The 11,592-nt window shown below is 49.9% G+C and overlaps 1 non-coding gene across 1 annotated transcript; it reads right to left on the bottom strand.

Moving 5' to 3' along the window:
• Positions 1-9,656: 9,656 nt before the first annotated feature.
• On the bottom strand, positions 9,657-9,760 carry LOC144765394 (U6 spliceosomal RNA). The gene has a single exon (XR_013597387.1). It is a non-coding gene; the product is annotated as a U6 spliceosomal RNA (small nuclear RNA).
• Positions 9,761-11,592: the final 1,832 nt, after the last annotated feature.

Below are 11,592 nucleotides of genomic sequence, written 5' to 3'. Positions count from 1 at the left end.
AGAAGTCCGCCCACATCTCCAGATCGGCCTTCAGGCCGGGGCCAAGTCGTACCAAATGATGTTTCTTGCTAACGTTGGCCGTGGATTTTGCCAGTCTGCGTGAAAATACCCTGCCTGCTGGTATCACCCGGGAGGCGAAATTCAACTTGCTCAAGAGGCTCTGGGCAGCACCCAGGGTCGCTTTGTCCATGCCCAACAGTGCCTGGATGTCCTAATGCAGATCACGAACCTTGTCCACCGGAAGCCTAGACTCACCCTTGACAGTGTCCAGCTCGATGCCCAAAAAGGTCAGGACCTGCGCCGGACCTTCGGTCTTACCTGGAGCAAGGGGAACCCCTAGGTGCCCCACCATTGCCTCAAAAGCCCGCAGACCTTCCGCACACTCCAGAGTACCTGCATGCCCAAAAAACAGACAATCATCCAAGTAGTGTGTTACTTGCGTTATGCCGTAGGTGGTGGAAAGTGCCCATTCCAGGAAAGAACTGAACGCCTCAAAGTGTGCGCACGAGACCGCGCAACCCATTGGCATGCAGCGGTCAAAGAATAATTCACCTTCCCACTTAAACCCTGGCAGGTGCTGACTGGATGGGTGGACCGGTAGGAGGCGGAAGGCTGATTCGATATCTGTCTTGGCCATCCATGCACCTTTTCCCGTCCATCTTATCATATCAATGGCCATGTCCAGCGAGCAGTATGACACAGAGCAGGCCCCTTCCTCCAGCCAGTGGTTGACAGAGTTGCCCTCAGGGTAGGACAGGTGATGGATGAGGCGATAAGCACCTGGCTGTTTTTTTGGCACAACTCCCAGAGGTGACACTAAGAAATGATCCAGGGGAGGGTTGGGGAATGGGCCCGCCACCCTGCCCAGGGCCACTTCCTTTCTGATTTTCTCCCCGACCACCCACGGCAGTTCTCTTGCTGATTTCAGGTTCAAAGCATCCCTGCAACCCAAAGGACCTTTGTAAGGTATAGTGAAACCATCAACAAACCCCTCGGCTAGTAGTAACCTGTCCTTATCCACTGGATACAACCGCAGTAAGGGGAGAAGATTCTGGAGGATGATGGGGGAAGGGCCCTTGCTATTCCCAGGTGACTGCCCATCACTGGTGGCTGTAGGAGGGGGGGGCTTATTTTTTGTTAATGTTGTGGTCAGGCTGGGGTCACTTTCCTCCCTACCGAGGGGCATCTGTTCTGCCTGGCTGGGTAGCGGGGGGCAAACCCTGTTTGGCTGTGCAGGTAAGGGCTGACTGCTGGGCCCCGCACTTGCTACAGTTATGCGTGAACTTGCATCCTCTACCCCACGTGCAGATACCCCCATTAAATAGTCTGCATGTCCCCGAATTAAAACGTCTTGGCCCTGCCCTTTGGTGGCCCCTCCCATGTCCCCCACGAAAGGGCTGTTTGAATGGCCGTTTGTTAAACTGCTCCCCCCTTCTACTTCCCTCTTTCTGTGCCCTGTATGGCACCTCCTTCTTCTCGAGGGCAACCCTGCACATGTGTTTCACCCAGAGCTGTATCTCCTTCTGATCCCATCCCAATTCTGGGCATATGGCCATAATTTTGCGGAAATCCTGGTCATAATAAAACCAACCCATCCCTCCTGACACTCTTGCCTCTTCCTGAATGGTGCTTGCATATTGCATCAATGCCTCACTTTGATCGGGGAATTTCTGTACCATACTGCCGCTAAGATGTTGAAGGCAGCAGTCCAATTTTCTAACGATTTTTCTGGCCATCGCTGGTAGGGAACCTTTCTCTCTTCCTTCTTACCCCCCATCTTCCTCGTATCGACACCTGCCGACCCATGCAACAATAATGTCACGATGTCTATGTACTCGCGCCTCCATATCCCTTCCTTTGATGCCAATGGTACTTGCCAGGCCAGGGAACACCGGCCCGAGGCCAAAGGCGTCTGCGTGACTAACGGACATGATAGACCCCCCGTGCCCACATTGAGTCCCTCCCCTGTGCCAATGGTGGTACCCGCGGGGCCGGGATGCGGCACAGCGGTCCCCGCACCCATAGCCTGCGCATTACCGCAGGAGACCGCACTGGAGCTGAGTTGTGGGGACCCGTAGCTTCGTTGGCCGTGGGAACTGTACCTAGCGCAGTTGGCGTGGTGGTTGCAACCGTTGGAGCGGCGGCTGGACCAATGGCTGCCCCAGCCACCATCTCCTGATTACCCTGTTTGCTCTGCACTTCTGGGACCAGTGCCTGACCCGCACATACTTGCAACACCGATGCCGGTGCCACAGCTGGAAGAGCGTTACACACAAAGGATTAGACCCAGTACAGTCAAGGGACCTGGGTGATTAGGAAATGTACAGGAAAGGGGTCCCAGACAGAAAACAAATAATTACAGTTTCATACACTTATTACGAAGAAAACAGATATATGAATGCAAAAAGATTTATTTCAAAATTGCATTGTTACCTTTCATTGGTTGAATTTCATCAACATTATTACTACAAAATTTTCGTATATGTGCCCACATACACAACATGGAAGGGGGGTGAAGTGAGGGAAAGTGCCAAGGATAAAGTAGGAATAGGGAAATAGTCAGAATCGTTCGTGACAAGTATTCATCATAACTTCAAAAACAGTGTTCATGTGGTTCCTTGATCCAAGGCCCACAGTATTATGCTCGTCTAGAGTCCAGAATTTTATTGGTGTAGACCACCTAGCTCGCCTTCAGCTGCTTTAGTCTAGCTTGGGGGTGGGAGTTGGTGAAGATATTATGGTCTACGTTTCGACCCACAAAACGCGTAGGATAGTAGTCCTTACAACAGGGTCTTCTTCAGGACGGATTGGTTGTGGGTGGGCAACCTCCTAAAGAAATAATTAAAATAATTTTTAGTACACAACCTCCTTGTTGGTACATACAAGGCAGGCGGTTAGTTAAAAAAGGGGCGTGTTGTCGTCTATCCACAAAACATAAAGTGCGTGGTACACATGTTAGGTGGAGATAACCTCCATGATCATTTAAGTATAGTGTCTACTCACCTATCACACAGAAGGAGAAAAACCAAGATAGATTGTTGGTCCTGATTGTTCACAAAACTTGTGGTTTTGTTCCTATTTAAAGATTACAAGAAAAATCATGATCAATGACTGGTCTGGCAAAAAAGGCCCAAAGTTTTACTTTAACCTCTCTCCAGTTTAACGTAGGTAATCCCAGAAGTGGTCAAACGGTTAAAATTGACAACCTACCCATTTGCAACCTATTCATGCTGATCGAGTATGAGGGAGATAAGCCTTTCCAGGTGCTTGTGTGTACTCTTGGAACACGAGTCTAAAGCTGGCAGCGGGGGCCTTGACGTGTTATTCAGCAACCTATTGTGAAGTATGGTTTAGAAATTGAAAAAATCATACTCCATCTATACACACAGTACTGTCGATAATACGCTTATATTTGCGGGTACCATTATACCCATTCACACCGAAATGATCCTACCTCGGACCTCTAATTCAACTTGTAAGCTTCCTTTGCTTTGCTGGAAAGGTGGACTATATCGCTCACAGTTAAGGAAAAGTCGATGTAGCAGGCTCGCTGGATTGCCTGCTTATTAAAAAAACATGCCAGTGTTTAGGTATACAATCGTAGTTATTTAAGGAAAATTCGCATATAAATTTGCCCTTTGTATGGCCAGTACATACCGCGACTGAGGTAGAGAAACGTGGTATGTCTAGGGTATTCCTCTATATTAATGAGATTTAAGATGCGAGGAAGGGAGTCAAAGCCGGTTTAGTCACACAACACTAAAAAACAAAAGCTCGTCGAAGAAATTATTGAAGGCTCACCTTGAGGAAACGAAAATGATTTGCACCACCAGAGCCCTGCTGTAACATAAACATAATGGAATACAGGCTATTGTTAATCTAATGCTAACAGGCGTTATAATTATTTAGCAGACCTGAGATGCCTATGGGTCTAATGTCTCACCTGGAACACAAGTCAAAATTCAATGGAGTTCAGCGCATAGGTTCCTTAGCATTAAGTCACCGTGTCGTGTAATTCTAGAGTTGGAGAGGTCGGGACAAGAGGAAGAAGTGAGAGTGAACTATTTTTACTATATTTGACAACCGGAGCACATTAGAAAAAATTATTGCAGCTCACCTCAATTTAATTAGCATCAATGCATAGGAGATCGACAGTGACCATCTACAAGGAAAACAGAGACCGTCCGAGTTACTATCAGGCTCGTACTGCCTGGTATCACAATTAACGAGCCCCATCGCTCGAACCTCTCACCTGAAAACCCCCGGTACAGGACTCGGTAAGATTCAGCAGCGCGTCTCACTAGCGTTCGCTCACCAGGAAAGCTTCCTGGTTGGACAGAAGGGGGCGGGGCCTCCACCCCGGATTCTTAAGGGAAATGGAAGAGAGACTTGTCTCCACTGACTCGACATGTGAAAGATTAGGAAAACCGGTATCTTGACAGAAGGGGAATATTTGGGAGGTGCATGTAGTTTCCCTTATTTTAAGAGAGAGGTCTGCAGGGACCAATAAAGTCAGTTTCCACAACATGTTACACTCAATATCATGCTCGAAAAAACGTGCATCAGGAGCATGGTGGATGTTAAAATTCATACAATAGCACCAAATGCAATAGACTTTTAAGAACTGAATCACATCATAATCACATTACAAAAACATCACAGTGTGTCATTGTATAACAGCATTGGTTGACACAGGGGTGACCATCGGGTAATGCGCACAAAACTCACAGGTTAGTGAAAGGCACTACACCAGTCAGTTAGGAGTAACTCCAGTGTCTGGCTCTCTCAGTAAACACCAATCTCACAGGAAAGCGAGACCCATGTCTTGGTTCAATAACCTAGTCAAACTTTGAAGAAATATATTTCAGGGAGTTGATACATGATTTACATATTAATCGGGCTTGTAAACACAGACATCACAGTGTACAACTGTATACCAGCTTCTGTCGACACATGGGTAACCATATGGTATTGCGCACAAAACTCACAGGTTAGTGAAAGTAGTACCCACAACTGGTGAGAGTAACTCAAGTGCGTAAATCTTGTAAATTCATAGGTTAACTTACTGTACAAAGCTGCTTTCGGATTCATTTAAACCCTCTGTTACAGAATTAAAAATATGAATCCACTTTAATTCTCTGATATTAAGTACACTAGATACATCACCACCCCTGGGGCCTAGCGTGACATGCTCCAGAACTGCCCATTTGAGTGTTTCAGGGAGATGGTTTTCTCTTTCACAATGTTCAACTAGTGGTGCCCCCGGTGTTTTGCATCTTATGCGGCTGCAATGTGTAAGGAATCTAGCTTTCACCCGTTGTTGGGTTTGGCCTACGTATATCAAATCGCAAGGACAGATTATCCCATAAATCACATTTCTGGTGTTACAATTAGTGTGGCTCTTGTAAGTGTGATGGTGGTTTTTGAACGTGAAATCCTTTGATTGAATAGTTGAGGGACAGGCTTTACAACTACCACATCTAAAGTGTCCGACTATAGGTGATTGTTTCCAGCATGAGGCCAGGGTGGGAGCCGCTGGGCATTCCAAAAAGGATGATACTACGTATTCTTTCAGACATCTAGCCTTTTTAAAAGCATGCATGGGTACATCAGTGATTTCCAACTCGTTGCCGATTAGGCCCCAGTATTTATCGATTGTCTTTTTTATTTCATGGCTTTTTGTTGAAAATGTGGTAACACATATCATGCGTTTTCCTTGTTGATCCATGCCCATAGATGGTTCCAGAAGCGTCTCACGATGACTAAACCATGCCCTTTTCCTTGAACGTTTGATAAGCCGTTTGGGATAGCCACTTTCTATTAGGCGTGTTATCAGTACATCAGATTGTGCCATGTAGTCTTCCTTCCTGCTACAGTTCCTCCGTACCCGAAGGAACTGCCCATGAGGTAAATTGTCCCGAAGACTGCGCGGATGATGACTTGAGTATAGTAACAACGAATTACGTTCAGCAGGCTTCCTAAAGAGTGTGGTGTACAGTGTCCCTTCTTCCGCTATTATGCTGATATCCAAGAAATCAATCCTGTTGTTACTGGCTTGCATCGTGAATTGGATATCTGGGGACTGTAGGTTAAGCCATGAATGAAAACCATGCAAATCAGCCTCATTTCCGTTCCATATGAACACAACGTCGTCAATATACCGCATCCACATGCGTATCTGATGTTGAAAAGGGCTGCAGGTGTTCATGACAAAGGTATTTTCATAAAGGGACATAAACAGAATCGCCAGGTCCGGGGCAAAGGCTGCCCCCATTGCCACGCCCTTTGTTTGCAAGTAAAATACATTTTGGAAGATGAAAAAATTCCTCATCATTGCTATTTTCAGCAAAAGGATGATGAAACTGGTAGGTACTTGTACGGGGGCTTCCCGGCTGTCAAGGGCTACACTGGCCACCATAAGTGCCTCCTCTTGAGGAATGCTCGTATATAGCGACACTATGTCGCACGTTACCAGTAATTCCTCCCCTGGATTGAATGGTTTAGCATCTACCAGGTTGATGACATGTGTGGTATCTCTCAGGTAGGTGGCGGTTGCTTCAGCTAGAGGTTTCAGGAAGAAATCCACATAACGGCAGAGTGGCTCAAGGATGGAACCACACCCAGAGACGATGGGCCGTCCTGGGGGATTCTGTATGTCTTTGCGCACCTTGGGTAAGGTGTATATGGTTGGAGTGCGAGGATGTTTCTGATTGAGATATTGATATTTGTGATCCGTAAGGAAGCCTTGTTGCAGTCCCTCCTGTGTTACCCTTTGAATCTCAGCAGCCAATTCTTTAGTAGGGTCAGAGTTTAGCTTTCGGTAACTGATACCATCATTTAGTTGGCGCCAGATTTCTTCTTTATATTTAATAGTGTCTTGGATGATGATGGCCCCACCCTTGTCCGCTGGCTTCACAACAATATTACAGTTGGATTTCAGAGTCTCAAGGGCAGCTCTTTCTGTCTTCCTTATGTTGTATTTCACATACGTCTTCTCGCTCAAGATCCTTTTGACCTCACCAGTCACAATATTCTCATAGGCCAATATTTGATGGCTCATTGCGTTCGCCGGAGGTACAAAGGTAGATGGTACCCGGAACCCCGTTATGGATTTCATCTGGGATGGTGGTCGATTCTTAAAGAAAAAATGTAGTCTTATTTTTCTAAAGAATTTCGAAAGTTCCATCAGTGTATTAAAGCAATTGGGTGGGGTCGTCGGAACAAATGACAAACCTCGTCCTAAGACTCTAAGTTCTTCTTCAGTGAATTGTTGAGATGATATGTTGACCACGGGTGTCTCGATGTTGTTCACCACCTGTAATTCTTGCGTCTGGTCGAGCGTTCGCCGTGTTCCTCCGGTGGGAAGCGAACCTGTTTCATCCCACGACCTCTGCCGCTTTCGTTGTCCCATTGTGTCGGTGGACCCTGTTGGCCCCGTCCGGAGCCGCGGTTCCAATTGTTGCCTCGACCGCGAGGCGGTCTCCATGTACCTTGGTCTAAAAAAGAGTTGGGTTGGTATTGGGGTTGGTAATTTTCCTGGTACCCGTATGCTCCACTGGTGCCTGCTTGATCTGAATCTTCACCAGAACTGTAGGATGAGTCGGAGAAATTGGTAAAACGCCCTCTTGATCTGCCACCTCTATAGCCGCGAGGCCAAAGGCGTCTGCGTGACTAACGGACATGATAGACCCCCCGTGCCCACATTGAGTCCCTCCCCTGTGCCAATGGTGGTACCCGCGGGGCCGGGATGCGGCACAGCGGTCCCCGCACCCATAGCCTGCGCATGACCGCAGGAGACCGCACTGGAGCTGAGTTGTGGGGACCCGTAGCTTCGTTGGCCGTGGGAACTGTACCTAGCGCAGTTGGCGTGGTGGTTGCAACCGTTGGAGCGGCGGCTGGACCAATGGCTGCCCCAGCCACCATCTCCTGATTACCCTGTTTGCTCTGCACTTCTGGGACCAGTGCCTGACCCGCCCATACTTGCAACACCGATGCCGGTGCCACAGCTGGAAGAGCAGCTGGCAGCACCTGGGGAGTTGCCGATATATTATCCAAACGTTTCTGAAAGACTGACATTAAACTCAACATTTGGTCCATCGCCTTACCCATTTGGGCCAAGTCAGTCAGGCCTGTGGCAGAGTCCTGCACCACCACCGGTGGGTCCGAAGGCTCAGGGGGCCTTGTGGCAGTGGCCTGATTCTTGTTCGCTGGCACCGCGACCGGAATGTCTTTGCATGTTTGTTTGTGATTTCGCTTAGAGCTCCGTAGCTCCTGGGTCAAGTGGCCCGCGGCGTCGTCCGGTGGGGTGACGGCTACTATGCCCGAGTCCTCCTGTCTGCGCGCCTCGATGAATCCTTGCGCCCATGCTGGTCCCTTCGCCTTGGCCATGAATTCCTCCCGCAGCCCATCCTGTGACGCCCCCTGCTGTGATTCATCCACACAGGTAACTTGCGAGAAAAGCGGAAACGGGGTCCCGAGGCCGTCCATTCCGAGGTGGCTTCTGCCCTCACGGGTTCCTACAGGTGAAAAGGTATATAAATGCGTGAGCCACCCCAAACCCAGGTTCAATCCTGGTTCACACCCTAACTCCTTTGCGGCCCCCCAGCCCCCTTTTGACATTCACGCCCCGCGCCCATCATTGCCACTGTGTGCCACCGTATACCTGTACTCAAATCTTTTCCTTCTGCTAGCACAACTGCTGTTCGCCCTGCACCCGCGGTGATTGTCTGCCCTGTAATACAAAGACAATTGTTTTAAAAAACGGTCACCCCCCTTCTGCTCTTCACCCCGAATCGCGGGCCCTGTTCCCGTCTGCTCGGGCACTCCATTAATCCACCCGTTCTGGCCCCCACACTACATGACCTAAAACAGCTGTGTGCTGGCCTTGCTGCTATACGTCCCAGGCCATGACGCAACAGACATAAAGCAGGGGGGGGCTCAGTACCCCAAAAACAGCAGGAAGAGCAAAGATAGAGAATGGACCAAAAGCCCCAACATTCTGCCCCTTCCGTGTTGGTCAACGCAGTAAATTTGTGTATTCTCTACTATTGCCTTGTACATAGAGACAACTCTAATCACTAGTATATGCAGTAGATCTGTGTACCCTCTACCATTTCTATGTTACCTCTAGAGTATATGAATTCGTATCCCTTCCTTCAGGATATAGATAATACCACTTGTACTTTGCAATTTCTCTTTGTATATCTTCGTTGTGGGACTTAACCGCATGCACATTTGCAAATTGTTCTGTCTTTTCTGTCGCGCGTGTAATCCTTAGTGCTATGCTTTGTAACTGGTTGTTATGTAAAGCACTCTGGCACATTCGGGTGAAGTTCGCGGTAATACAATGCATCACTTGACTATCCTAAAAACGACCGCTTATAACCTCGGTTCACTGACAATTGCGCACCAGCTCCATTCCCACTACGAAGCGCTCTCAATCCCAGGATGAAGGGGGCCGCGCTAACTATAACGGAACCTCTAAAGCGCCCCCATTATCCCCGGAAAGGCCTCAGCTCGCGCCCCCTCCACATGCCTGCTCTGTCCGCACCCCCCTCCCCCACTCCTAAGCTCCTCGCGTGCGGGGGCAAGGGAGAAAAGCCACAGGAGACGCGACTCCCAATAAGCGCACCAGGCCCAGCCGCCGTCGGGGCCCACTAAATATGGAACGCCTCACAAATTTGTGTCTCACCCTTGTGCAGGGTGCATGCTAATCTTCTCTGTAATGCTCAATTTATAGTGAAGAGGAATTTGGGCACATAGAACAGTAGTGAGCAAAGGCATGAATTTCCTGAAGAAAGCTACACAAATGAATTATTTCAGACTGGAAGCTATTAGACTTAGCAGCCAGAAATGCTCCTCGTCTGGCTGCGCTGACAAGATATTCCCAAAGATTACAAGTGTATCTGTCATCTCCAATCTGCCGAGAGAGCAAAGAGCCACTGACCTCATGGTGTTATTGTGCTCTCTCAATAAATGTTGCGGTCTGAAAGTTAAAGTTTGAGATGCAACAAGAACTTTGCCCTCAGATATGCTTCCAGTAAGGCACCGTCCACAATATCTTCAGAGGGCCAAGTTAACTCTCTGTGAACTTCAGCAACCATGATTACAGACACACCTCCCTTTTTGTGAGTCACGGAAAGATTAAGTGATTTGCCGCGAATCACAGGATGTTTAACGCCGTCACCGACACTCGAGGTCGAGCGACCTAGCCGCAAGGACAACTCCCCTCCCCCTACTGAGAGCATGGGCTGGGGGGGTGGAGCAGGGCCCTGCCCGGGGGGAACAATCACGAGGGGGCAAGAAGGGCAACTGCCCCCGCGACGCGTGCAGGCCCCACCACGGGCGGGGCCCAACACAAGCCCGCCCTGGCGACACAAGGAGCCCGGGGCCGCACACGGCCACCAATTCGGCCACGGAGGTGGCTGGGGCACGAGGGGGTTACCTTCGATGCTTTCGAACATTCACGGCGCTGAGAAGGGCGCGCCTGCAACTCCGTCCACCCCCCGCAATAATCGCCCTACACAAATTGAGAATATGAGCTGGCGGGCGGGGGGGCCTGGAGGGCCATGCCCGGGAAAGGAGCCATTTTACTGAGATAGCACACAGTTATCGCGGCACGAACAAGGTTCCTCCCAGTCAGAGGGAGCGCCCTAGCCGTTCGGCCACCCCTTCTACCGGGAGCGCACATGCGGGGAAAAGGGGAACGGACCCCGGACTCCAGAACGTGCAACATAATTCCTCTCCCCCTACTGGGGGCATGGGCCGAGAGGGAGCAAGGCCATGCATGTGGTGAACGACCCTGGGGGACAACAAAGGGCAGCTATCACCGCGACGCATGTAAGCCACACCGCGGGCGGGGCACAGCAAAAGCCCGCCACTGTCGGGACAGGAAGCCCGAGGCCGCTCACGGCCCCAAATCGTGCCCCGGAGCTGGCGGGGGCGTGGAGGGTGTACACCTACGTTTAAAAAAAACCTGGCGCTTACACGGGCGCGCCTGTTACGCAGCCCCCCCACCAATAGTGCCCACCTGCAGGTAATGGACCGGATGTTAGACCTCACCTCAGCGTCCCCCTGCTATGCGGGCCTCCCGGCCCTGCTGCGAGACCCATAAGGGGGGGAGCGGGCCTCGAGGGAGCACCGGGAAATCGCCAGAAGCACCAGTTCCCCCCCCCGCCCCAGTGGCCCGCGCTAAGCAGGCCGCCCGGCCCAGCTGCGACACCCCTAAGGGGGGGAGCGGGCACGAGGCGGGGGATAGCACAGAAACTAACCTTTCCTTTCGTAGTTGGTGCAGCACAGCAGGCGGGGCAGCATCGACCGGCAAAGAGGTTACAATAGAGTACCAAACACAGGTAGAAGGACAAAACTTCATAAAATGGTAGACTCTCAAGCCACAAGATCACACTGGGAGGACACTTCCATAGTCAAGGAGAATAGAAATTAATATATTAAAAGGTCTTCCATCAGATATGAGAGGGCTTGAATTAAATTGGGAGGTGTCTTTGAAGGAGGAGAACTTTTAGGTCAGTTTTGAAGGCGGGGGAGGAGGAGTTGTTTATGAGATGAATAGTAATAGGACGGGTTAAGAAGTGC

This window comes from Lissotriton helveticus, chromosome 6 (genome assembly GCF_964261635.1).
Source record: "Lissotriton helveticus chromosome 6, aLisHel1.1, whole genome shotgun sequence".
In the NCBI taxonomy this organism is placed as follows: domain Eukaryota; kingdom Metazoa; phylum Chordata; class Amphibia; order Caudata; family Salamandridae; genus Lissotriton; species Lissotriton helveticus.
The sequence above is the reverse complement of the archived record's forward strand: the minus strand, read 5'-3'. Positions and strand labels throughout refer to the sequence as shown.